Raw genomic sequence first — 24,895 nt, 5'->3', positions numbered from 1 at the left:
AAAAGGGTTTTTGACCAACTCCATTATTCTTCAAATGTAATATTTATATTTTATGTTTTTTCCTGGATTTTGCTGGATTGTTTCTAATGTTCATATCTTTCAAATGACATATTTTTCTTTTATTTTGGCTGAGATTTTTAAAGCTGCCATTGCCTTTCAATGCTCACCCATTCAAATTCATGGGAAATAGGTTCCAGTCCCTAGGTGGCTTTGAAAATCTCTGCCCTGATATATTATTTTGTTACTGACATGTGTTCATATATGACAAAAGTGAGACACAGACTTGGAACTGAATTAATAAGAATAAACATCATTAATATCTACCACTGTTTGCCCTCAGATTTGTGCTCAGTAATGCCCTGATCCTAAGAAAAACAATTAACAAAACTTTAGATGTTGGATTCCAGCATAATCATCAGCTTTACCACATGGCAAAGATATAAAACAGAAGTCTCTTAAATCTTGAATCAGAGAGGATTCCAGGTTTAGCGTGCTCTGAAAATCAGAATGTTAAGTTTCTCAAAAATACAAGGAAAGCTTTTATTAGTGACAGAGACCACAAGTGATTTGAGAAGTCTCTGTTTGTATGTTGTTATGAGCTCGGTGAAACCTTGTTATGGGTTCGTTAAAACCCCACTGAAATTGATAGATGTGAACTCACCCTTCAATTAATATAACTCTGAGCCTATGCTCCCATCTAAGATAAAAATAATGTGTGAACCTTTTGAGAAGCTTTTGGGTCAACGTTGTTTTTTGGTGAGAGATGTGTGTGTGAGATAGAGAGAGAACACAAACTGAAAACAGACAAGAACACACAGAGAGAGGCAAAGGCAGAAAGCAAGAAAGCAAAGAAGAAGTGCACCCGACAAAGTGGGTATTCACCCCTGAAAGCTTATGCTCCAATATGTCTGTTAGTCTATAAAGTGCCACAGGACTCTTTGCTGCTCTTCAGAAAAAGCTTGTAAGTACACTGTGACCCTTGAAAACGCCAGTTTTGGGGACTTTGAGAAACAGGACTTTGTGCATTCCTTGTGAGTAAACAAGACTGCATATACGAGAATTCCAGACTCCATTGATTTCTACTTCCAAGTGAAACACCTACAGGACCCAAAACTTTGACTAGCCACTCAGGTTAACAAGGGGCAACAATATGTTTATTTGTGTGGGATAGAAGCAATGCTTAATATATGGACAGATTCACTCTTTTTCAAGTGAACAGTATATTAAAATAGTGAAGACCAAAGTTTCTCAACGGAGAAGCCTTATGAATTGTAGGTATAGGGAGTTTTTCTACTACCTTGAAGGTTTAATTCAAACTGTGAGCCATCAAGAGATCCCCAAATATTCCAATTCAGAAATGTTTCTTGTGACTCAAATTTATGTTTTCACTCTCTCTTTTTTACCAGGGTTTTCTTGATTACATTGAGTATCCCTGTGCTTCTCAGGCAAAGTCCTTCGCTGAATTCTATCTCATACATTAGTCCTGTTAATTGATTCTGTAATGTGAATTATGTGTCCAGAGAGAGAATGAGGAAAATTACTCCTTTTGTGACCTATTATCCAGCTATCATTATTGGGAATGTTGTTCATGACATAAGGCATATTATGTCTTCCTCTTCATCACATAGACCTTTCTGGTATTAGCTCACTAAATACCGGTGAGTCAAATTAATAACTGATTTAATCAATAAGAGCTGATTGACTTCAAGGGACTTGTATCACAAATATTAGCATTGAGTTTGTCCCTTTATCTCTAAACAAAACAGAACAAAAAAAGCCTCCAACAAATGAAATGTTGATTTTGTTTTTTTCAATATGCCTTGGCAACATGCTGTATTGTTGTAACACTTGATTATAGTCAATCTAAGGGGAGGTTAAGGTGGGTTAAGGAGAGAAAAAAAGTCTAAATTTGAAAAGGTGAATGATGTTGCTAGCTTTGAAGAGTGACTTACATCAGCCTCAAGGCTATCTTGCCTTGAGAGGCTTGTCAGTGAAAAGCTGACTTCATCATGTCTTTTTTCACTTATCAAGAGTTATTAGTTCACGAATGTACAGTTCTCCTTCTCTCATTTATAGGATTTTTAGGTACACTTTAAGGCAAATTAGTCCCTGGTGTAACCACACTGACTTTGCTTGACTTATACCAATGATGAATGAAGCCCAATGTGCTAACTATTTTCAATTAAAGATGGGCCAAAATAAAAAAAATATGACCAGATCCAAATCTTTTTGGAAGTTTGGAAAATAAAATAAAATACATTTTTTAAAAAATCACATAAAAAGTCTCATCTAAGCAAAAGGTTAACAGCCTAGTTTCATTATGCTGCTAAGAGTGAAAGGAGAGATATAACTCAAGAAAGGCAGTTTATATCGTGTTTTTAGCCCAGGACCAAATAGTTCTGCCCCCAAAAAACAAACCAATAACAGAAAAAAAATACCATCTTAGGCTGTTTATGGAACCCAACATACAGCTATGCAGTATCTGGGCTCTATTTATTTAAGACTATTGGGCTCTGTTTATTCAAGCTATTTTATTTGGCTGAATATTCCACCACCCTTCTGTTGACAAAGTCTGCTGCTGCTACCTGATACCTTAAGAAAGGGGGCCAGGCAATGATCCTCTTCTGTCTTTCTCCTTCATTTTGGGAATGGTGCAAAGCCAAGATCTTCTCTTCCTCCCCCTGCTCTAAGGAAGAGAGAAATTAGAATAGGAAATAGGAAATTAGATCAGTCTCATTCCCTTTATCTCAGTGAGGGGTACTGGACTGGGAACTTCTTTCCCACAACATTGGTCTTGGAGATGGGGCAACAGGGTAGGATCTTCATTCCCCATCCTCTGAAATCCAGAAAATGAGAACCAGGGAACTGGGCCAAATCATAAGGATCATCTCTCCTTGGGGAGACACAGACTTCCTACTTTTTCCCATTAAAGACCAGGGAAATAAGAATACCACTGGGACCAATGGACATAGAGTTATGGGGCTAGGAAAGGGAAATGAGGTTGGCAGCTCACTCACTGTCAAATCTTGAGGACAGGAAGAGATGGGAGGTTATTTGTCAGATCAGGGTCCTCTGCAGCCTCTCAACAGTAGCAGACTCTGAACACAAAAGGAATCATTGTGGCTCCATGCAATCTTTTCCTCCCCATGTGGCTATAACCTGGAGGCAGCAGCTGCATTTAAGAAAATAAATCTATCTGAGAAAGAGATGAAGGCAGAGCAGATTGTATCAAACTAAAAAGTGCTTCCCAGGAAACAAAAAACATTTATCCAAGATCTAACTTGTATACATTCTGATACTAAGAAGACATCTGTAGTTTTTAGGTAACATTACATTTCCTGAACAGCTGTGAAAAAAGCAGTAACTGTGGTCCAATCCAGTAATTTGGAATGGGGTGGTTCTTTTCTTTGTCTTGTAAAGTTCTGAGCACTCTGCCAGTGCTAAATAAATAATAGACATTATTGGTAGTAATAATACAACAACATAATAGTTAATACTCAATTCACCAAGGCCCTGTTATGAACTGTTGACTAAGGCCCCACAATCCCGCAGAAAGAATCTTTTGAGCAGACACCCATCAAAGTCAATGGAGCTCTTTGCAGGGAAGTGATCATTGCTATATTAGGCCTAACTAAATAGACAATAGATATAATATACTTTTAGATGTGTGATCCCAACTCAGATACTGATGTTAAAAAGCATGGATTTTTTTTTGGCTAGTAAGATTCCAAAAGAATCCTGGATTATAATTGACACGCCCATCTTCATAAAAGAAGTCCCCCTCCTTTTCTTGCAAATGGAGTAAGCAGTTTGAGTTAATATTTCGTTATTAATAAGAAAACAGGGCAATAAATAGACTGAGGGGCCCTCACAGCTGCATTACCGTGTCATCTGTTTTTCATTTTTCGGTGGTCTTAAGTGCCTGTTCCACTAAAGCTTTCAAATATTCACTGTTTGGCATGCTTCCCATATAAAACAATTAGACATGTTCTTGCACACAGATACTTAAATTTCCTTTGCGAATGTGAGATCTGAGTAACATAAATAAGTGTACAGTTCTCAAGTTGAACTTATTCCTGAGAGGAGAAAAATATTTTTTAATACAGTGGTTTAAAGAACAGATATGGTTAATATGATTTGCTCCCTCTGCCTTTGCACTCTTCATAGAGAGCAGGTTAGTCTAAATTGATATCTGTTGTATTGTACCTGCCAACTGGTGACCAGCCAATTTGTCAATTACTAGAGTGCCCCACTGGAGTTATTGTGTGTTCATCCTGTATGTTACCATAGCTGAGACAATACTTAGGACCCTTGAGGTACACAGCCATCAGTTCTACCAGGTGAAACATAGAGAGCCAGGAGGAACTCTGTTAAATTGGTCTCAGCTGGAAATTGCTCTTTAAGCAATTTGAATTATTATTGCAAAAAAGAAAAAGAAAAACCCTTCAAACCTGTTCCTTTTGTATGTGGCAAACAGATAAACACTCTTCTGCTTTCCTGAAATAAAAGTGGTTTTTTTGTAAGGTTAGCTACCCTCATGTTTTTGCTTATTATGATGCTCCATTATGAGAAGCAGCATGTATTAGAGCTCATGAAGCTAATGATCTCAGAGTCATTTTGAGGAATTTTAAAACACAGAATGCTACCCATTAGAGCCAAAAGACTGTTCATCTTAGATAACAGTATAAGCTCTGATATTCCTAAATGTATGGTGTATACAGTATTGCATAAAAGCACTGCATCAGGTCAGGAGGAACAAACTCATAATTACAGTACATAATTATATTTTGTATCTTTCCTTCCTGAAACCAATATTTTACTATTCATTTTATAATATGTAATACACAAGACTAACTCAGTTTGCAGCAGTGGGCAATCAAATAAGCAATTTATAGGATGTCAATCTTTTCCACTCCAGCCCACTCCATGTATTTCACTAATATCCAAATGCTGGCTGGAAAAACCCTACAGAGCAGCTACACAAACTATCTTTTACATGAGAAATTAACTATTTTCTTTTATCCTAAGTATAGTACTCCATACTTCTAGTACTATAGTACTTCTATAAACTATCATTTCTTGTTAAAACTTCCTTATCTCAGAGAAGTATTGGTTGTGGACTTACTTTACGGGTCTTGTTAATAACCCAATACTACTGATTAAGTTCTGGGGGTTTTTCCCTCAAGGACTGCCTTGTTTTATATATGGCACCGCTTTACTTTTCCTTTACTGACTTTCTATCTTTTTCTTAATGTTGTAATTCAAGATCAAAAAGAAAGGCTAGGACTTTGTGTCATTATGTGAGTTACTTTTTTAATGTCATAATCCACATCTCAGAGTTCAACCACCCAGGCAAACCATATTCCCTAGGTGATAGTACGTCTGGAAAATAAAACAAATCACTGTAGTGCTGAGCATTCTAATGCATTCAGCTTTATTACATGTCTTCATGTCCTCTACAATTCTTCAACTATGTAATACTCATTGTTTGCAACATTAATGGAGGAATATGTTCAAACCTTTTAAAAACCCAACAGTTTCACTCCTGTATCTAGGGATTTATCACAGCAAAGAAACATTTAAAATTACCAATAACCCCAGTAAGTCTCCTTTCACTCAAACAATGAAAGGGCAGGCACTCTGCTGATGAAATGATATTTCAGATTGCTCACAGATTTACTCACCTTGGTTTCAGTGTCATAGAAGGTCATTCATTTTCAGGTACTGCACAACATTAAAATGGTGCAATCCACAGTACAGATATTCAAAAGTGAAATAATGTATTGATACCCAATGGAAACTTAATAGATGCTCATTTTAAAATTCCATTTTGTTCCATTCAGGGCTGCTAATTTATCAAATAATTACATAGACTCTTAATGAACTACTACTTTCCTATAGTTCAATTTTGAGTTTAGCTAAATTATGGAATATAATATTTTGAGTAAGACAATAAAACCCATCCCAATTTTCCAGGATTTTTTTTTAAATGCTTTGTCTTTACAAGATGTGATCTAGACATTTACATTCAGTGAAGTTATATATCTGTACTCACTGACAAAAAGGACCTTGGGAGGAATTACAGATGTCTGGTGATGTATCAACTAGGCAAGCTGTTTTAATAAGGTGAGACAATAGTAATGGCTGGTTGAGGAGCCAATTTTTCTGGTCCCTGTTTGGCAACACATTTTTCTATAACAGTTGCTTTCCCAAACCTTAATGTCAGCCAGTTGGGTAATGTGAGTTCATACAGTCAATTCACCCATTACCAGAGAACAATGCTTCTTCCTTCGTTTGTTTAATGTTGTGCTTCACTCCCACCTTATCTGGTTCGGTCTATATCAGATCATTTCAAAGAAATAATTACATGGATTCAATTTACTGCTGAGGACTCAGTTAAATTACATGGTGAAAATACAAGATCACCATTCACACATTGCCAATTAAAGTCTTAGAAATTTGATTTGTTAGGTAAACATTAACAAGCAACTATTTTTTCTAGTAAGGAACAGGATTCTATAAAGTTTTTACTCTAAGTTTACAAATACCTATCTATGGGAGGATAAAGAAAGATTTGATCCAAGGATAGCCTTCCTTCTACTCACAATCAGCAAGCTAAACACTAAGCAATAATAGAATAGGACTTGGTTAAACACTAGCTACCTGTGACTCAGGTAATGCTTGTAAGTTTAGAAAAGCATATGGAAGAGTTGTCTCTGATTACATTTGCAGCATTGAACAAGACAGTGTGCTAATCATTTATTATGCAGATTAGCACAGCAATGTGGAGGCCTTTTAAAATGCAAATATATATATGTAATTTTACTTTATTATTATTGTTATTATTATTATTGTTATTATAATTATATTTTATTTTATTAGTTTTTGTATGCCTAGCTTAGGCTCTAGTCATTATATTTTATGAACTAGGAGGTTAAGGTTAATAACAAAAACAAGGAACTGCCTTTGTGATCCACTAAGGCTGTAATCACATGCAGCCATTGCCCAACCCCTCAACCTATCCCTCTGCAAACGCTCAGAATAAAAAATGGGCTTTATGGTTCACTATGAATGTTAATATATATGAGCTATTTAAGATCTAGGAATCTATATGATATGCTTATGGCTGTGACCAAGAGTGGTGTTTTCCATATGTGTTTGGCAGGAAGATTGTGACCTCTTTCAAATGCACACCTTGCTATAGTTAGGCATCTCACTCTCGCTTGCAGAAAACACTTCTGTAATGAACTCCTCCTGGGAATATATGGTAAAGATTCCTAAAAAAATGAAATTAAGCATCTGCTTACTGCACTGCCTATAAAGTGGAGTTTCATTTTGAGAACACATTGCACTGGTGTCCACAACCTGAACTGACTTTTGGAACCCAGCCCTAAAAACCTATGTGGTTTGGAATCTGGTTACATGAGAAACTGCCTCTGATCCTGTAGGCACTGCTGTAGTTGCAATCAGCAGAGGTAGTTCAACTGGAGGTTCTTCAGTTTAAACATGATGGGTTTTCTGGAGTCACATATTCTGTGAAAATCCCTCACTGGAATTCGTTCCTCTCTTTCCCTCCTCCTTCCTAGATCTGAAATAGCTCATATATATTAACATTCATAGTGAACCATAAAACCCATTCTTTATTCTGAGCTTTTGCAGAGGGATAGGTCGAGGGTTGGGCAATGGTTGTATGTGATTACAGCCTTAGTGGATTACAGAGGCAGTTCCTTGTTTTTGTTCTTAAAAAATACCTTAACCTCCTAGTCCATAAAATATAATGACTAGAGCCTAAGCTAGGCATACAAAAACTAATAAAATAAAATAATAATAATTAATAATAAATTCTCATTCCATTTTGGGCATCCTAAGAAGTCATATTCTTCCATTTGGCTAACCCAAATCCTCAGTTTACATTAAGGTTTATATTAAAGATCTATTTATAAATGGCCTATAAAGGGTTAATAAATTATGACTAGATGTTATACAAAAAATATGGTCATGAGTGGTATATGATAGATTTTTTTAAAAAAAAATCAGTAGATGGTGTTATGATTGTATGCCATGGTTATAAGCAAACTATTGACCTGCTGGACTCTATAACATTTTATAACAATTCATTACCTATATGTGTTAATAAATGGTTAATAATTAACCAATTTAAATTTACTTAGTGTAAAGTGTGACCCTCTTCTTTATCTCATGATTCATGTGTTAACCAGAATTAAGTTTTATCAAGAGTACAAAGATAGGGCCTGGACCTGATAAGGAATTGCATCTTATTCCCAGAATTTTTCCAGTTGCTTCACTAGGACATTCTACAGAATAAGGTATCTTAAATAATATTTTAGCTTTATTGAAATAGAAAAGCCAAGAAACTGAAACTTAAGTTTATACTAACTGAAATTAATTATAAAAAATATAGTATTTTTTTAAAATAACATTGTTTCATAGTTACAATTATATACATAATTGTATTTTTGAATAGGAGTGTTTGTTCACCCCTATTTTCTTGAATGTCTTTATGCAGCTTGAAATGTTTCCATGAATGTATGTAGTATGTAACATAGTTTGTGTTTTTCACTACTATTGTTGATGCAGTTTAATTATATTTAATGTTTTAATCATTTAATTTAATAATTGTTAATATTTAAACAGAGTAAAATATTTTACTATAGTCCTATCCCTCTCTGACTTGGAAACTCTGAGTTATAGGATTTAAACACCTAATTTAACTAGCATGAAACCCAAATGTTGTTTTATCTAAAAAATCCTATTATGTTTGTTTTCTTGGTACCTGATACCTAAATTAAAAAAATGTTGGCAGTTAAAAATAAGGAAAAAAAGGAACAATGCAAATTCATAACTAAGTTTATGCAAATAAGCTAACCCTGACTTGTGTATCCACCTGATCTACCTCCTTGTGAACCTGATGCAACTAGCATGTAAAATTGAGATATTTATATATAGAGCATTTGATAAAGACTTGAAATAGTAGTCAATTTGCAGTTGGTGACATCTGCTTAATTTCTGTAGTTTGCCTGCAGAGTCAAGAAACTGGAGTATCTTGGGGTTATTACATACATGTTTATGATATATTTGAACTGAGCGTCTGGAATGAAATCCTAGCTCTGCTAATTCAATAGGGCGAGAATTTCACCCATGATTTGTAAATTATCTAATCATTTTGTTTTGTTCTTTAAGAAATTTGTAGCTGCAGATGTGTCTATGCTAAGTTTTATAGTAATAACACTTCTGTTGTGTATTTGGTTGTCGTGGTAATAGAATCTTGTTGTTGCTATGGCAATTGAGTCAGATTATTAGGGGACAGCCCAGCCAATTTTGGCTGGTTTGGTCAGTTCAGTGTGTGGCAATAAATGGCTGCTTTTAAGGTTTACAGCTCTCTGTGTCTTAAGTGATTTTTTCCTAAAACTGCTGCTCCCCAAGATACAACAAAGTGGCCACGATGACGGGATTCCAGTGTTGCCCCAGCAACAGAAGGAAGTAGATGTCATGGTACAAAAAAACCCAGCAACCTTTTTGCTGTTGGAAGGTGAGACCTGGCTTGTTTGCACTGACTGTGCAAACTGCAGCTAAAACTATGGCTACACTTACAGGGCCACTAGAATCTTTTGAGGAGACTATAGTGCAATGGCACATATATACTGAGCGTTTTGAGCTTTTTGTTATTGCAAATGACATTACAGAAGAGAAGAAGGTGCCAATATTCTTAACTGTTGTAGGGGCTAAGACCTACTCCCTGCTACGCAGGTTACTACACCCTGTTAAGCCTGAGCCCAAATCTTACAGTGACATTGTGGAAATCCTGGGGTCCTCATTTTTCCCCAAAAACATTGGTAATTGCTGAAAGGTATGGGTTCCACAAAAGAGACCAAAAAGAAGATGAAACAGTTGTACAATTTGCAGCAACTTTGAAAAAGCTTGCGGAATGCTGTGAATTTAAGGAGATATTAAATGATGCCCTACATGACAGGTTAGTATGAGGCCTGCACAGTGAAGCTTTACGGAGGCACCTATTGAGAGAGGCTCATCTTACCTTACAGAAGGCTGTTGATATTGCAGTCTCCATGGATCTGGCTACAAAGGAGGTGCAATACATGAGTGCATCCCCTAGGTTGCATAAGGTGTCACAAGAACCTATCCACAAAACTGTGGGGAGTCAGGAACGTTACCGCTGTGGTAAGCCGGGTCACCATGCATCACAATGCTGGTGTAAGGACCTGGTATGTCGATACTGTGGCAAAAAGGGACACATTGAGTGTGCCTGTAAACAAAAGAAAAAGAGGCCTGTGGTCTGGCCAACCAAAAAAGGAAATCTGCATATCCTAGAGCAGACCCAGGATGACCAAGGAGACACCTCATCACAAGAAGAAGTGCCGTTGCATGTTTTGTCTTTGGCAGTGGGCTCACATGAATACTAGGTAACCCCGTTTTTGGATAGCAAACCTATACACATGGAACTGGACACCGGTGCAGCTGTCTCGCTAGTCTCTGAGACTGTGTGTAAAGGAAAGCTGCATCATCTTCCGCTTCAGGCAATGAAAACTGTTCTGAAGACGTGCATGGGAGAAGTTGTGCCCATGTTGGGCACTATTGATGTTAAGGTGGAGCTCAGTGGACAGGCTGCTAAATTGCCACTGTTTGTGGTGAGAGATAATTACCCAGGCTTAATGGGTAGGCCTTGGCTTAGGAAGATCCAGCTGAACTGGGCAGAACTGCACCAAATGACTACAAAAGGAACCAGCCTGACTGCTATACTAAGGAAACATACTGCTGTTTTTGGAGAGCATCTGGGAAGTATGAAGGGAATCACTGTGACATTGAATATTAAACCTGACAATCAACAAAAATATCAAAGCCAGAACTGTGCCATATGCCATCAGGCTGAAAGTTGAAGCGGACCTGGAGCGCCTGGTCACAAATGGAGTCCTAATACCAGTTACCCATAGCCCATGGGCAATGCCTATCATTCAAGTAGTGAAGAAAGATGGCTCCCTATGGATTTGCGGTGATTTTAAAGTCACTGTCATAGAATCATAGAATCATAGAATCATAGAATATCAGGGTTGGAAGGGACCCCAGAAGGTCATCTAGTCCAACCCCCTGCTCAAAGCAGGACCAAGTCCCAGTTAAATCATCCCAGCTAGGGCTTTGTCAAGCCTGACCTTAAAAACCTCTAAGGAAGGAGATTCTACCACCTCCCTAGGTAACGCATTCCAGTGTTTCACCACTCTCTTAGTGAAAAAGTTTTTCCTAATATCCAATCTAAACCTCCCCCATTGCAACTTGAGACCATTACTCCTCGTTCTGTCATCTGCTACCATTGAGAACAGTCTAGAGCCATCCTCTTTGAAACCCCCTTTCAGGTAGTTGAAAGCAGCTATCAAATCCCCCCTCATTCTTCTCTTCTGCAGACTAAACAATCCCAGCTCCCTCAGCCTCTCCTCATAAGTCATGTGCTCTAGACCCCTAATCATTTTCGTTGCCCTTCGTTGTACTCTTTCCAATTTATCCACATCCTTCCTGTAGTGTGGGGCCCAAAACTGGACACAGTACTCCAGATGAGGCCTCACCAGTGTCGAATAGAGGGGAACGATCACGTCCCTCGATCTGCTCGCTATGCCCCTACTTATACAACCCAAAATGCCATTGGCCTTCTTGGCAACAAGGGCACACTGCTGACTCATATCCAGCTTCTCGTCCACTGTCACCCCTAGGTCCTTTTCCGCAGAACTGCTGCCGAGCCATTCGGTCCCTAGTCTGTAGCGGTGCATTGGATTCTTCCATCCTAAGTGCAGGACCCTGCATTTATCCTTATTGAACCTCATTAGATTTCTTTTGGCCCAATCCTCCAATTTGTCTAGGTCCTTCTGTATCCTATCCCTCCCCTCCAGCGTATCTACCACTCCTCCCAGTTTAGTATCATCCGCAAATTTGCTGAGAGTGCAATCCACACCATCCTCCAGATCATTTATGAAGATATTGAACAAAACGGGCCCCAGGACCGACCCCTGGGGCACTCCACTTGACACCGGCTGCCAACTAGACATGGAGCCATTGATCACTAACTAGACATGGAGCCATTGATCACTAACTAGACATGGAGCCATTGATCACATTGTCAACCCAGTGTTGTGTGCAGAGCAATATCCGCTTCCCTGCATCGATGACCTCTTCGCGGGCCTGGCTGGGGGACAAAAGTTCAGTAAGGTTGATCTGAGTCAAGTGTATTTACAGATGCATGTCAATGAAAAATTCCAAGAGCTGATGACTATTGTGATGCATAAAGGTCTTTATCAATACTGTCGCCTACCCTTCGGAATTACGTCTGCTCCCGCCTTGTTCCAGAGTGCTATGGAGCAGATATTCTGTGGCTTGCCAGTATTTCAGGGCTATCTGGATGACATCCTGGTCACTGGAAGGAATGAGGAGGATCATCTAAAGAATTTAGAGGCTACCCTACAAAGACTGGAAGAGTATGGCCTATGAGTCCGTAAAGACAAGTGTGAATTCTTCCAGCCCTCTGTTGAATATATGGGACACATCATTGATGCTACGGGTCTTCATAAGGCCCCTGCAAAAGTTAAAGCTATTGTGGAGGTTCCCCCTCCTCAAAATGTTAGCCAGCTTCACTCGTTTCTAGGACAATTGAACTATTATGGAAAGTTCATCTCGCAGTTAGCCACACTGCTAAAACCACTTCACAAACTCCTTGGTCAGAACAAGGCCTGGAAGTAGACTGAAGCCTGTGATGTTGCATTTAACAAAGCTAAGGACCCATTGCTAAATTCTGAAGTTCTGAAGCACTTTGATCTATCCTTACTCTACAGTTGGCCTGTGATGCCTCCCCTTATGGAGTGGGAGCGGTCATTATGCCTTTGGGAGAAGAGAGACCTATTGCTTTTGCTTCACGCACTCTAAACAAAGCAGAAACTAAGTATACCCAAATCAAAAGTGAGGCATTCGGAATTGTTTTTGGAATTCAGAAGTTTCATCAGTACCTGTTCGGACAGAAGTTTACTCTTCTCACAGATCATCGACCTCTGACTTCAATTTTTGGACCCCACACAGGCATTCCCCCATTAGCTGCTAGTCGTATGCAACTTTGGGCATTGTTGCTTTCTGCGCACTCATATGAAATCAAATATCGGAAATCCACTCTGCACGGCAATGCGGATGGTCTCTCGAGGTTGTCTTTGCCAGTCAAACATCAAGATATTGTCCAGAAGGAATTTTTTTATTTTGACAGGTGGAGAATACATCCATCACCACTACTCAGGTAAAGAAGGCAACTCGCATTGACCCAGTATTGTCCCAAGTTATGGACCTGGTGATGCATGGAAAATCTCGACGAATCTCTCTGGTCTCACCCGACCTTGTTACCTACATGTCCAGTAGGAAGGAGTTGTTGATCCAATCTGGTTGTTTGTTGTGGGGAAGACGTGTCATTATCCCACCACCACTGAGATCACAGGTGTTAGAACAGCTACATTCTGGCCACTGTGGAATAGTGAACATGAAAGAGATTACACAAAGCTATTTTTGGTGGCCTGGATTGGACTGATATTGAAGAGAAGCCAAGAGCTTGTATGTCATGTCAGGGTGTGAGAAATGCACCCCCGTGGGCACCCCTACACCCATGGGACTGGCCTGAAAACCCATGGCAACGTATTCAAATAGACTTCACTGGCCCACTTGAAGGAAGCATGTTCTTGGTGGTGGTAGATGCCCATTCTAAATGGCCAGAAGTCTCTACAATGCAGTCCACTACTGCAGAGAGTACTATCCAAAAACTATGGGGACTCTTTAGTCGTTTCAGTCTGCCAGAACAACTTGTGAGTAACTATGGACCACAGTTCATCTCTCAGGAGTTTCAAAATTTTATGAAGGCAAATGGGGTACACCACATCACTTCAGCTCCCTATCATCAATCCACCAATGGATTAGCTGAAAGACTTGTGCAGACAATGAAACAAGCTTTGAAATTGACAAGGGGACAACACTCCATTCAAAAGAATCTGGACACCTTCTTACTATCCTACAGAAACACACCTCATACTTCAGAGTAGCAGCCGTGTTAGTCTGTATTCGCAAAAAGAAAAGGAGTACTTGTGGCACCTTAGAGACTAACAAATTTATTAGAGCATAAGCTTTCGTGAGCTACAACTCACTTCATCGGATGCATTTGGTGGAAAATACAGAGGGGAGATTGATATACACACACAGAGAACATGAAACAATGGGTGTTATCATACACACTGTAAGGAGAGTGATCACGTAAGATAAGCCATCACCAGCAGCGGGGGGGGGGCGGGGAGGAGGAAAACCTTTCATGGTGACAAGCAAGATAGGCTATTTCCAGCAGTTAACAAGAATATCTGAGGAACAGTGGGGGGGGGGTGGGGGGGAGAAATAACATGGGGAAATAGTTTTACTTTGTGTAATGACTCATCCATTCCCAGTCTCTATTCAAGCCTAAGTTAATTGTATCCAGTTTGCAAATTAATTCCAATTCAGCAGTCTCTCCTTGGAGTCTGGTTTGAAGCTTTTTTGTTGAAGGATAGCCACTCTCAGGTCTGTAATCTCGTGACCAGAAAGATTGAAGTGTTCTCCAACTGGTTTTTGAATGTTATAATTCTTGACGTCTGATTTGTGTCCATTCATTCTTTTACGTAGAGACTGTCCAGTTTGACCAATGTAAATGGCAGAGGGGCATTAATTAATTAATTTGCAAACTGGATACAATTAACTTACAATTATCTTCAGTTGAGTTGCCTGACTTCACCACTTCCGGTGGGACATCGAATCAAGAGTTACCTGTTCCTGACTTTCCCCCTCCATTACTGAAAGTGGCTGAGATACCCCCCTGCCTGGAATAAGCTGATACCACATCCTCACCCATTCACACTACAAACCCTGAGCCCATTGTCAGGCCTGCACCCAAGATACTTTTGGGTGCAATAACACCAGAAGTCCACCATAATCCACCTAGAGACAGAAGGCCTCCTCAATGGCTGGATCTTTAGGGTGAACCCACGGATACGAGGCAAAATAATCCCCAGGGTCTAGCTGGGAATGGAGGCAGTCTACTCTCCTTCTCTAGTTTAGCGTTTGTTTTATTTAGGGGATTTTCTTATTAAGGGGAGAGGAATAATAATTGGTTGTCATGGTAATAGAATCTTGTTGTTGCTATGGCAACTGAGTTAGATTATTAGGGGATAGCCCAGCAAGTTTTGGCTGGTTTGATCAGTTCAGTGTGTGGCAATAAATGGCTGCTTTTAAGGTTTACAGTTCTCTGTGTCTGAAGTGATTTCTTCCTAAAACTGCTGCCCACAAGGATACAACAACTTCCATATTTTAAACCTTCTATTACTTTTGAAGTTTTCTGTTATCCTATATCATGGCAACAGACAGCTCTATTCATTGCTTCATGGTTGACTGAAAACTGTCTCCCCATATATATTGGGGAGAGGTACTGTGGCTCCTGATGTACTTCTGGTTATAATTAGGCTAGGCTAGGCTAATATTCTGTCTTTCTAGGTTGTTATATGACACTCATCACCATGGTATCCGAGTGTCATCTTCATTAGGTTAATCATACATATCATGTGACTGTTTTGCTGTTGGGACGTTTAATGCGTTTATGCTATTTCAACTTACTCAGGACTTCCCTTACCTATACCAAATACTCATTGCCCACTTCTAGGTTGCTCTTGTCATAGTACTGACATTTTGCACACATAAAGAGTTGATTCTTCAAATTTATTCATTATTTAAAAATATTCATTCACTAGTTAGAAGAAAAAATGTTCAGCAAAAAGGTTGTTGACACATGCACCAAAAGTTTTAACTGTGAGTACCAAAGACACTCAGATACTATAATATGAGAAACATAAATACCTGGATAGACCATACTTAGTCACCTATATAAAAGTGATCTAACTTTCAGTGATGCTGAGCAGCTGTATATTCCCAAATCAATAGGAGTTGCTGGTTCTTGGCACTTGAAAATCAGAGCTTTTCAATTTCTTAAATATGGATTTGCTTGCTAATTGAAAGGCTTATTTGAAAAATGAGGCATAGTTTTTTCCTAATCCTTGATTAAACAATTGAAAATTTCTGAACATATGTAATGAATGAATAATTAATACTGAAAAATGCTATATGCACTTCCAAAAATACTCATTTGGCTAAAATTCATGAAGTTCCCAGAACTTCTAAATGTATTCATAGGTAACTAGCTATTGTCCAATAAATTACAAACATGAAATATAACAAAGTGAACTGGATGCTCTTGCTAGTGAAAATATTAATATATATAAATTATGTGACCAAAGACAAAATCTTCAAAAGTGTCTAAGTGACTGAGGCTCATAATTTTCTAAGCCACTTTTGAAAATAGCACCTAGGCTCCTACGTCTATTTTAGCCCAGATCTAACTGATCAGGACACACAAGTGAATGACAAGGGAATGCATCCGATGAAGTGAGCTGTAGCTCACGAAAGCTTATGCTCTAATAAATTTGTTAGTCTCTAAGGTGCCACAAGTACTCCTTTTCTTTTTGCGAATACAGACTAACACGGCTGCTACTCTGAAACAAGTGAATGACAGACAGACACAGAGATTAATTTAAGCAGCAAGCTCCAACTTTATTAATTTAACAACGGGAGGGTTGCTATCTACCTATACCTCTCATCTATAGGGGATTTAATTGGGTCCAGTTTGGGGTTACTGGGCTCCCACCATATAACCAATAACTGGAGCAAACCCTCTTCAGACTACCCATAGGATTCAACTCACATCTGAATCCTCTAACTCTCCCCGTGCAAGGAGGATATAAGATACAATAAGAGGGGGACCTAAGTTGAAGAAGAATTCAGTTCTCCTCTTCTCCTTACAGAAAAATGTCTAGCAGCCATATCCCAAGTTTCATTTGCCTCTGGGAGCTAGTCCTTTTAGCACTTATCCTCCCAGAACGCTAAACTCAAATTATAATGGACTATACATGCCTTTATTATTTCATAACAATAAAAGTCCTGTTCTTACAGCTTTTAATCTGACCTGTGCCTCCACAATGCTATCAGAAGGTAACCCCTGCCCCCACCAGGTAGTTTGCCCAAGTAGTTATACTTCCTGATCCCCAGGCGATCAATTAGACCCACAGTTCTCTGGAAACCAGCTTTACATCTATCTACAGAGAGGGAGTGTGGGACAGCAATAGCAGCAAAATGACCTCATGATGCCTGGCAAGCCTTTAAATTGATGGGGGGGGGAATGTGAGACCCAATCAGCACTTCCCAGCTGGCCAGTGGGAAGCAGTGAAGATACACTCCCACATGCACTTTGAGGCACAAGGAGGGGCTTGTTCTAGCACGTCTGGCCATCAGTTTTCCCTCCTCCTCTCAGGAATTGGCCATCTTCCTGTGGGTCTGAACAACTCCCACTCATCCTCCACCCTATTGAAATGAGATGGAGCATTCTTTGGGAAGATGTCAATCACATCATACAACACCATGCTCATCTCCTGACCTTCCTCCTTTCCCCCCTATCAAAAATTATTTTAAAGAGACTATTTCTATAAGGAAAATTGCTTGGTTTTGAATTACACTCATTTTCTCCAGATCAGCAATTTTAAATGTAGCAAAAATATTTTACAAATTTGCTAGTAAGAGTAAAAACACACTTTTTTTTTGAACAAGGCTTTTACTTTTAGTTCCTTGTAAGACACAATTGTCATTATAAGACTCTTATGTCTTGGCTTTGACATCTACTGATTTTGAATGGATTTTGCTTCACAATTAGCCAAGAAAAATCATTTGAAACTGTGCTTAGTGAACTACTGATGTGAATATTCTATTAGTTGTTTTTAAGTGAACAGTGGAAGATTGTAAAGTGCATGCTGTTTTATGAAAAAAATGTTACAGTAACTCAGAAAGAATGCCATTGTATTATTTTATATTTTAAGGTTTGATGTACAAAAGTGTCATCTTCTAAACAAAATGAAAGATTTGTATGCCTTTGTCCACAGAAAGTGTTATATCTGAATTCCTTTCCCTGTTTTATTTATTAATAATACTTTCTCTCTTCTAGAAGAGTTTAATGCATTGTTAATTTTCTGGGTTTATGTAATAAAAATATTCTTTAATTGTTTTCTATTCTAAAATCCATTGAGATGTGATCTGGTCTAGTATATTAGCAGCTGCTTAAGAAAGACAGCAATAATTCACCTTGAAGAAGGTAGCCTTATTTGCATCTGATAAAAATGAGTTTGAACCTCGTAAAAAGTAAACTATCAAATGATGTGCACTAGTGCAGTATTCCTTAAGTACCTAATTGTTCTGGGAAAGGTGAGAACCATATAGACAAATTTTCCTTTCACATATACTGATGTAACCCTATTGGAGAAACACTGCTCTAATGGAAAAGTTCATTTGGACCATGGTTTATAACTCCCACCCGCCTTACATCTGCTTAGCTACCACTTAAAATGTATTAAAGTAATTCCCCTTGTGGCTGGGGAAAGCCATTGGGGAATGCCTAAGCCCATTATTGTCAAGGATAGTTATTGCCTAAGCCCATTATTGTCAAGGATAGTTATTCCTTTATAGAGGAAGGCAAGCTTCTAATAAACCTCAAACAACAATAAACCTTGGTGCAGTCTTTGCTCAAGAAATTCTCTTAACATTAAAGCCTTTGTGCAGTATCATCTGGTTTCTAACTTCTTTTTACTGGGAAAGATGACTCAGAAGGTGGTGACTGGCTAACTTCAGTAGCATTTGAAATGTCACCATATTTTAGACACCATGCTGTCCAGATGCTCAACTCCCTCCTCATAGTCAATAGACAGCTGCTCAGTTTTTCACTGTCCATCAGGTGCTGTTCACACAAATTGCAAGACTTGGCAGGGGCAGCTGGAAACACTTCAAAGTAGTTCTATTTGTTGCTGTTGGAAAGGTGTCATAGGGTGGCATTTTTTGTTTCTTTTGTTTTTCTGTTTGTAGGATCTTAGTTGTACAGTCTCACAGGATTGAGTCCTAGTACTCCTATTGTTATACATCCACACACAGAGGAATATAAGCTATTGTATCAGTGTGCTGGTAACAACCAGACCTATGTATGCTTTTCAGTTTGTCTAAACAAAGAGGTTTCCTTGCTTTTCCATTGTCTGGCAGAGATAAGAATGAAAGCCAGTTAGTTAAGCTCATTCTGGATAAGGCAAACATGGTGGTGATTGACATATTGGAAGAAGTTTCAGGAACTGATTATGTACATCTACTTGCATAGCTGAGGGCATTTGCCTTCACATAATGTTCTACGATCTCAGGGTACTACAGAATTCATCCCTACTTCTGGATTCACAAACAGGAGACAGAAAAAGGCTGCTCTCAGTCTTAGTTTTGCAAATGATGATGCCCTTTTATCTCAGATGCAGACTTTACCGTATTCTTCCATGCCATTGCTACCTACAGGCGGGGCTAAATAGGAATAACTATGAAGACAACATGAAGTCTTTAGTTAGTGTGTATTAGTGCGGAGGCACTAATTCATAGTTGTGGTCAGATGTGGGTTGCGTGTGCTCTCTGCATGCTGCACTGGCTCTGGCCAGATAGCCTGTACAGCAGGCTCTGACTGAACTGCCTAATTACCACAGACCCATTAATAGTGAAGGTTTATTGTCGACGAAGCACAGTATTAATACAGGCATGCCGGTGACAATGGATGCAGCTCAGTCAATGGCGGGACTTTCCACTGCACTCTGAACTGACCAAAGACCCTCCCTCTGAGATACCTCTTTATAAACCGGTATACAAACAAGTTACGTATTGCCCCTCTACCGTAGTTAGTTACTGCCCCCGACACGATTTGTTACCACCTATTACCTTGTACATATTGGTTTGATCAAAACATCTGTATCTATCACACTGTATTCCTGAACTTTATCTTTAGGAGTAATCAGTGTGTTCTCATTATCTCTGGGGGGTGTGGGGCAGTGTTTGTACCATACTTGGTATCGGGGTGTTTTGGTACCACCCTTCTGGAATATGTTTGTGTGAGTGTCCTGTGCCTAGTACTGCTTAGGAATGTTTGTATTTTTGCAGTACCAGCCTTGTTTCTGCCAGGTTCTGTGAGCTTGCATGCTGACTTCTGACTTCTGCCCACAGCCTGACTTTTGCTAACTTTGATTTATATTAGCAGGGCCTGACTACCACTTTAATTCAGGTCTCAGGCCTCATACCGAGTCTCCGATACAAGGTCTCTTGTCTCAGGCTCTCTTTCGACTACAATAGAGAATAATTTATTAGACAAATTTGGCTTCTTTTTCTGTTCATAAGTTATCTGCAAGTAGCTCACCATTTTCTTTAATTCATTCATTACTCAGAAATATTTGTCAAAAAATTACAAGAATAATTCTTTGTCTGTAAATTGTCAAATAGTAAGTCATTCTACTAAAAATTGAACTTCATAAGTTACTTTGGTTTGGCACATAGATCACCTAATACTGCTTATCTTCCCTGGTTGAATAAGGTAACTCGTAGGTTTCTGATGCAAATCCTTATATTTACAAGTTCAAAATTTGCATTCCACAAATATTCTCTGATATTCACCGAACCATAACTGTGTCTGAAAATATTTCTAGTAAACTTTTTCTCTAAAATACCCAGAGATAGGGAAGAAAAGAGACAGGAACACAGCCAAGAACATTAATTTTTTTAGTTGAGTATATCCATGAAAAGATTTTCACATTATTTGCCCACCTCTGTGCATAATGCAGCTTGTCTTCTGGGCACGGAGTGCCAGCAAAATCATTGCACTTCCAGTCTGCACCTTGCACTAGAACTTATGTATGAAATTCAAGGTACCAACTAAAAGGTCATAAGCCAGCTATCTTAGAAACCATCTTTCCCTCTCTGACCCCCTTGCATTTTCCCATAACATTTAAAGTTAACTGCTCCCAAACATGAAGCTCAAAGGAGCTGGGGCAGGATATTCTGAATTGCAGTAGGAATTTGCTCCTACTAGGCATTTATGTAAGACAAGTCTAAACACATTCTGAAAGATCTGTATTTTGCTTCCTTTTGTCCAAGCATTTTACTGATTTCCAACTTCAATATCCTAGCATTCAGATTCTCTCTTCTATATCTCTGTCCTTTGGTAGCTGTGGTGCTTTGTGTCAATTAATTCTTATTCTGTGGTGCTATGTGGTAATTAATTCTTATTCTTGCCTTTTCTCTACACCAAGGAAAATATGACCAAATACTGCACTGATAGATTCATTATACATTCTTGTAATAACAACAATAAAAGAGTGCAGCACAGATTGTTAGAGTGACATGGAAAGAGACAATCTGTAAGTTTTCTACACTTGCCTTCCTTACCAAATTCTGTTACTGATCCATATAAGCTAAATCATAAGGTTGTTTTTAAAAGCCTCTTTCATCCATCTGGAAAATACTATCAATTTGTACTGCGTATTTATGGTAATACAGTATTCAGTGCTGTTCTCATATTTACTATGTAGCCTCAAAAACAAGCAAAAAAAAAAAACCCAAGAACAACACAGGCAAACTGTTACAAAAATTACTACAATATTCTGCAATAATGGTCTAAAACATGGCAGTATAATAATATTGCAATTTGGGGGCTGGAACTTCAGAATACAGTTGTATATTTTATAAGGGTAGCCAAACATTTCCGAAACCCAGTTTCACAGGCAGTTGGCACAAGAGTCCCTGGTGGAAAAACAATGGACTGAGGAGGTTAGTGGCAGAAATTCTGGTCTTTCACCTCTGAAACACAAGCTTGAACTCAATTCTATTTTTATTTTTCAGTGGGCATTAGGTCGAAAGCAAAACTAATCAAGCAGCTGGGCACAGCATAGCACATGGCAAAACAATGGAGTTATCAGCATCTATTCTTACAGTGAAGGCAGAAGACAAAGACAGGGTGAAAGCTAAAGGATAAAGATTATTAGCACCTGCCTGTAGGGAAGCCTTCCCTCCTCTGAATTAAAAAATAACTTCAGATTTCAGTGTAGCAGCAAGTCCTCTATATTTTTCCAGCACATATATTCAGGCTCTCCTCTCAACAGTGAAAGAGATGAAAGAAAATATTTTTAATTTGTTTTTGTTTCATACTATCCCTAATTGCTATTACATTATTTTTTCAAAAGTTTGCTACACAATTAACCTTAACCTTCAAAATTATCCTAGTATTTCTAAAGTTGTTGCATGTGTTGGTACTGGAAAAAATGTTAAACATAAAAACAAAGCAAATTTTCACTGAAGGAAATTGTAGGAGAAAGGTCAGCCCCATCTCTTGTTTTGATGCTTTCAGATCTTTGCCCTCCAAAGTCTTTGTCATTTTGTCTGGCACCAAACCTCCCTGCCTTTTATTTTCTAGTCCACTGTCCTTCAGTGTATCGTCCTGTTCCACTATGATGAATATGTCTTAAGTACACTTTCTCATAGCCTAATGCTGACTTCATCGAGTCCGGTTTGAAGAAATGCTTCACTCTCTTGTTCAACTCAGAGTTTCATCTCAAGGTAAACAAGCATTCTTGGTCACAAGGAATGGGGCCTACATTTGTTTTGAAAGAAGTTATGCTTGCTAAATGCTGTTATCAATGTGCACTCTATCTATGCATCCTTCCCCTGCATCCTCTCCCTTATGTAAGGGGATTGTTGCCCCCTTACTAACATTCAGTGGGGGTGTTTTAGTTGCTAGCTCCCAGTACTAAAAAGGGGGAAGGGCTGATGGGGAATCAGGACCCGAGACTGACAGCCCCCAGGTACAATGGGGAGAGGCCAATGTTCCAGGTCAGCCTGAATGACAGGGTGGGTAGGCTAATTAGGGAGTCAGGAGGCCAGGGAGGTCCCGTCTTCCATGTGAGTTGGAATTGCCTGTGTCAGACAGAGTGGGGCCAAGCTAAAGAGAAAGCAGGGGCCCAAACTAAACTGGGATTAAATTAGAGGGACCAGAAAAGCAGCCCAGAGAGAGCAGACTTGCCCTGGGAGGAGAGCTGCAGCAACCAGAGCAAGAGGGGCCAGAAAAGCAGCCCATGAAGCTGGTCAGTGCTGGGAGCAGAGTCACAGAAGCAGCCTGCAGAGCAGGGCTGTCCTGGAGCAGAGCTGCAGCAACCAGAGCCAGAGGGGCCAGAGAAGCAGCTCAGGGACCTGGAGGCAGAGCAGCAGCAGCAGCCGTGCTGAGACAGAGTGGTGGAGCTGGGGCTGGAGCAGTCTGGAGCTGGGTGCAGTGAGCAGCTGGGGAGAGCGAGGGGGACCCTGGGCAATGGGCCGAGCACAGGGAGACGCCTCAGTGTCTTTAGGCCAGGCTTGGATCGTAACCCCGACAGGGCGGGGGCGACACTGGGAAGAAGGGTCCTATCACTTAGAACCTGAGAGCATGTGGCCACCACCAGAGCAAGTGTCCAACCCGCAGCATCCCTGCAGCACAGCCAGGGCCTGAGAAGAAGGCCTGGGACTTACAAGGAACAGAGTGTGAACTGCCTGGACATTCCAGAGACACTGTTTGTGATGTTCCCTGCCACAGAGCGGGTTGATGTGTTTCCTTTAACCTTTCCCATTTTTCCTTATTCTTTTTAGAATTAATTGTTGATTAGATAACTTGCATTTGCTTTAACTTGTATTAATAGTCAGTGGGTCAGAGAAGTGCCCAGTGCAGAGAGAGTACCCTGGAGTGGGGACACCCTAGCCCCTGTCCTAGGTGATCACAGCAGGGTTGGGGGTTGAATCCTGGGCCCAGCCTTGTTGGGGTTACAGGGACTTTGCCAGACAGGAGAGTGAAAAGGGAGCCCTCAAGGGCAGGGAGGCCACTGGGTAAAGGAAGTGGGAGCAAGGACTCAGATCCTTTCGCTAGCACACTTCACCGGGGTAGTGCAGAAGCCAGGAAAGTTCCCCACAATAGCGAGACTATTCCCCTGCTTACACTTACATACATTAAAAGAATTGGGAGAATAAGGTCAGAGACCAAAAGATGAATTGAACATGAACTGCTCTATTCATAAAGATTTTATATACAGCACTGCCAATACAGAGTGTTCTCAGAATACACAGTAGGAATACATTGTTATTGGAGATGGGCCTTAATTAAGCAAAAATTTCCTCAAAGATAAGTGCTACACTTTGTAATAATAACAAATGACAATAATAATAATAATGCAATTCCAGGTGTATTGTTCAGCTCAAGGGCAAAAGAGATCTCCAGTTGAAATACCTCCATTTCCCATAAAAAAGATCATTTAAAAAAATCAACAGACTATGTATAAATAGCAAAATTCTCTTTTATATAGACTTTCAAGAATAAAAAGATTCTGCAAGCCAGATGCTTATTCCTAGCTGACAGACTCACAGTTTACAAAAACTACCTTAATTCATGGGGAAAAGTAAGAAAAAAAATGTTTCATTTTATTTTCTCTTTTGTTTGTTTCTTTTTTTAAAGAGAAAAATACACAAAGGGCTCTATATTGTTTCAACTGAAGTAAACAGCAAAATGCCCTTGCCTTCAGATCGAGTAGGAGCAGGTCCCAGTCATTTTAGAATCCAGTGAGAGTCTAAAACCTGTTTCAGATTTCAGAAATTGAGGCCAGTTGGACCTGCTCTGGCTATAAGAGAGAGCTCTTTTCTCGGAACTTTATTTTAGAGTAATAGTGGCTTATTTTGCAAATGTTTAGAAGTTGTGTTTTTGGAAGCTACTCTTTGCTCCAGAAGGTTTTACAATCTGTAGATTTTCAATATAATCCATGTTCATTTAAGAGAAAATGGGGGGGGGGGCATATAGCCAGTATTAGATTTTCCTTATCATTTCATGGTTTCATTAAAGAGGAGAATGAGTCAGTTTGACCCAGCTACATGAATG

This window comes from Dermochelys coriacea, chromosome 5, assembly GCF_009764565.3.
Source record: "Dermochelys coriacea isolate rDerCor1 chromosome 5, rDerCor1.pri.v4, whole genome shotgun sequence".
NCBI lineage: Eukaryota > Metazoa > Chordata > Testudines > Dermochelyidae > Dermochelys > Dermochelys coriacea.
The sequence above is the reverse complement of the archived record's forward strand: the minus strand, read 5'-3'. Positions refer to the sequence as shown.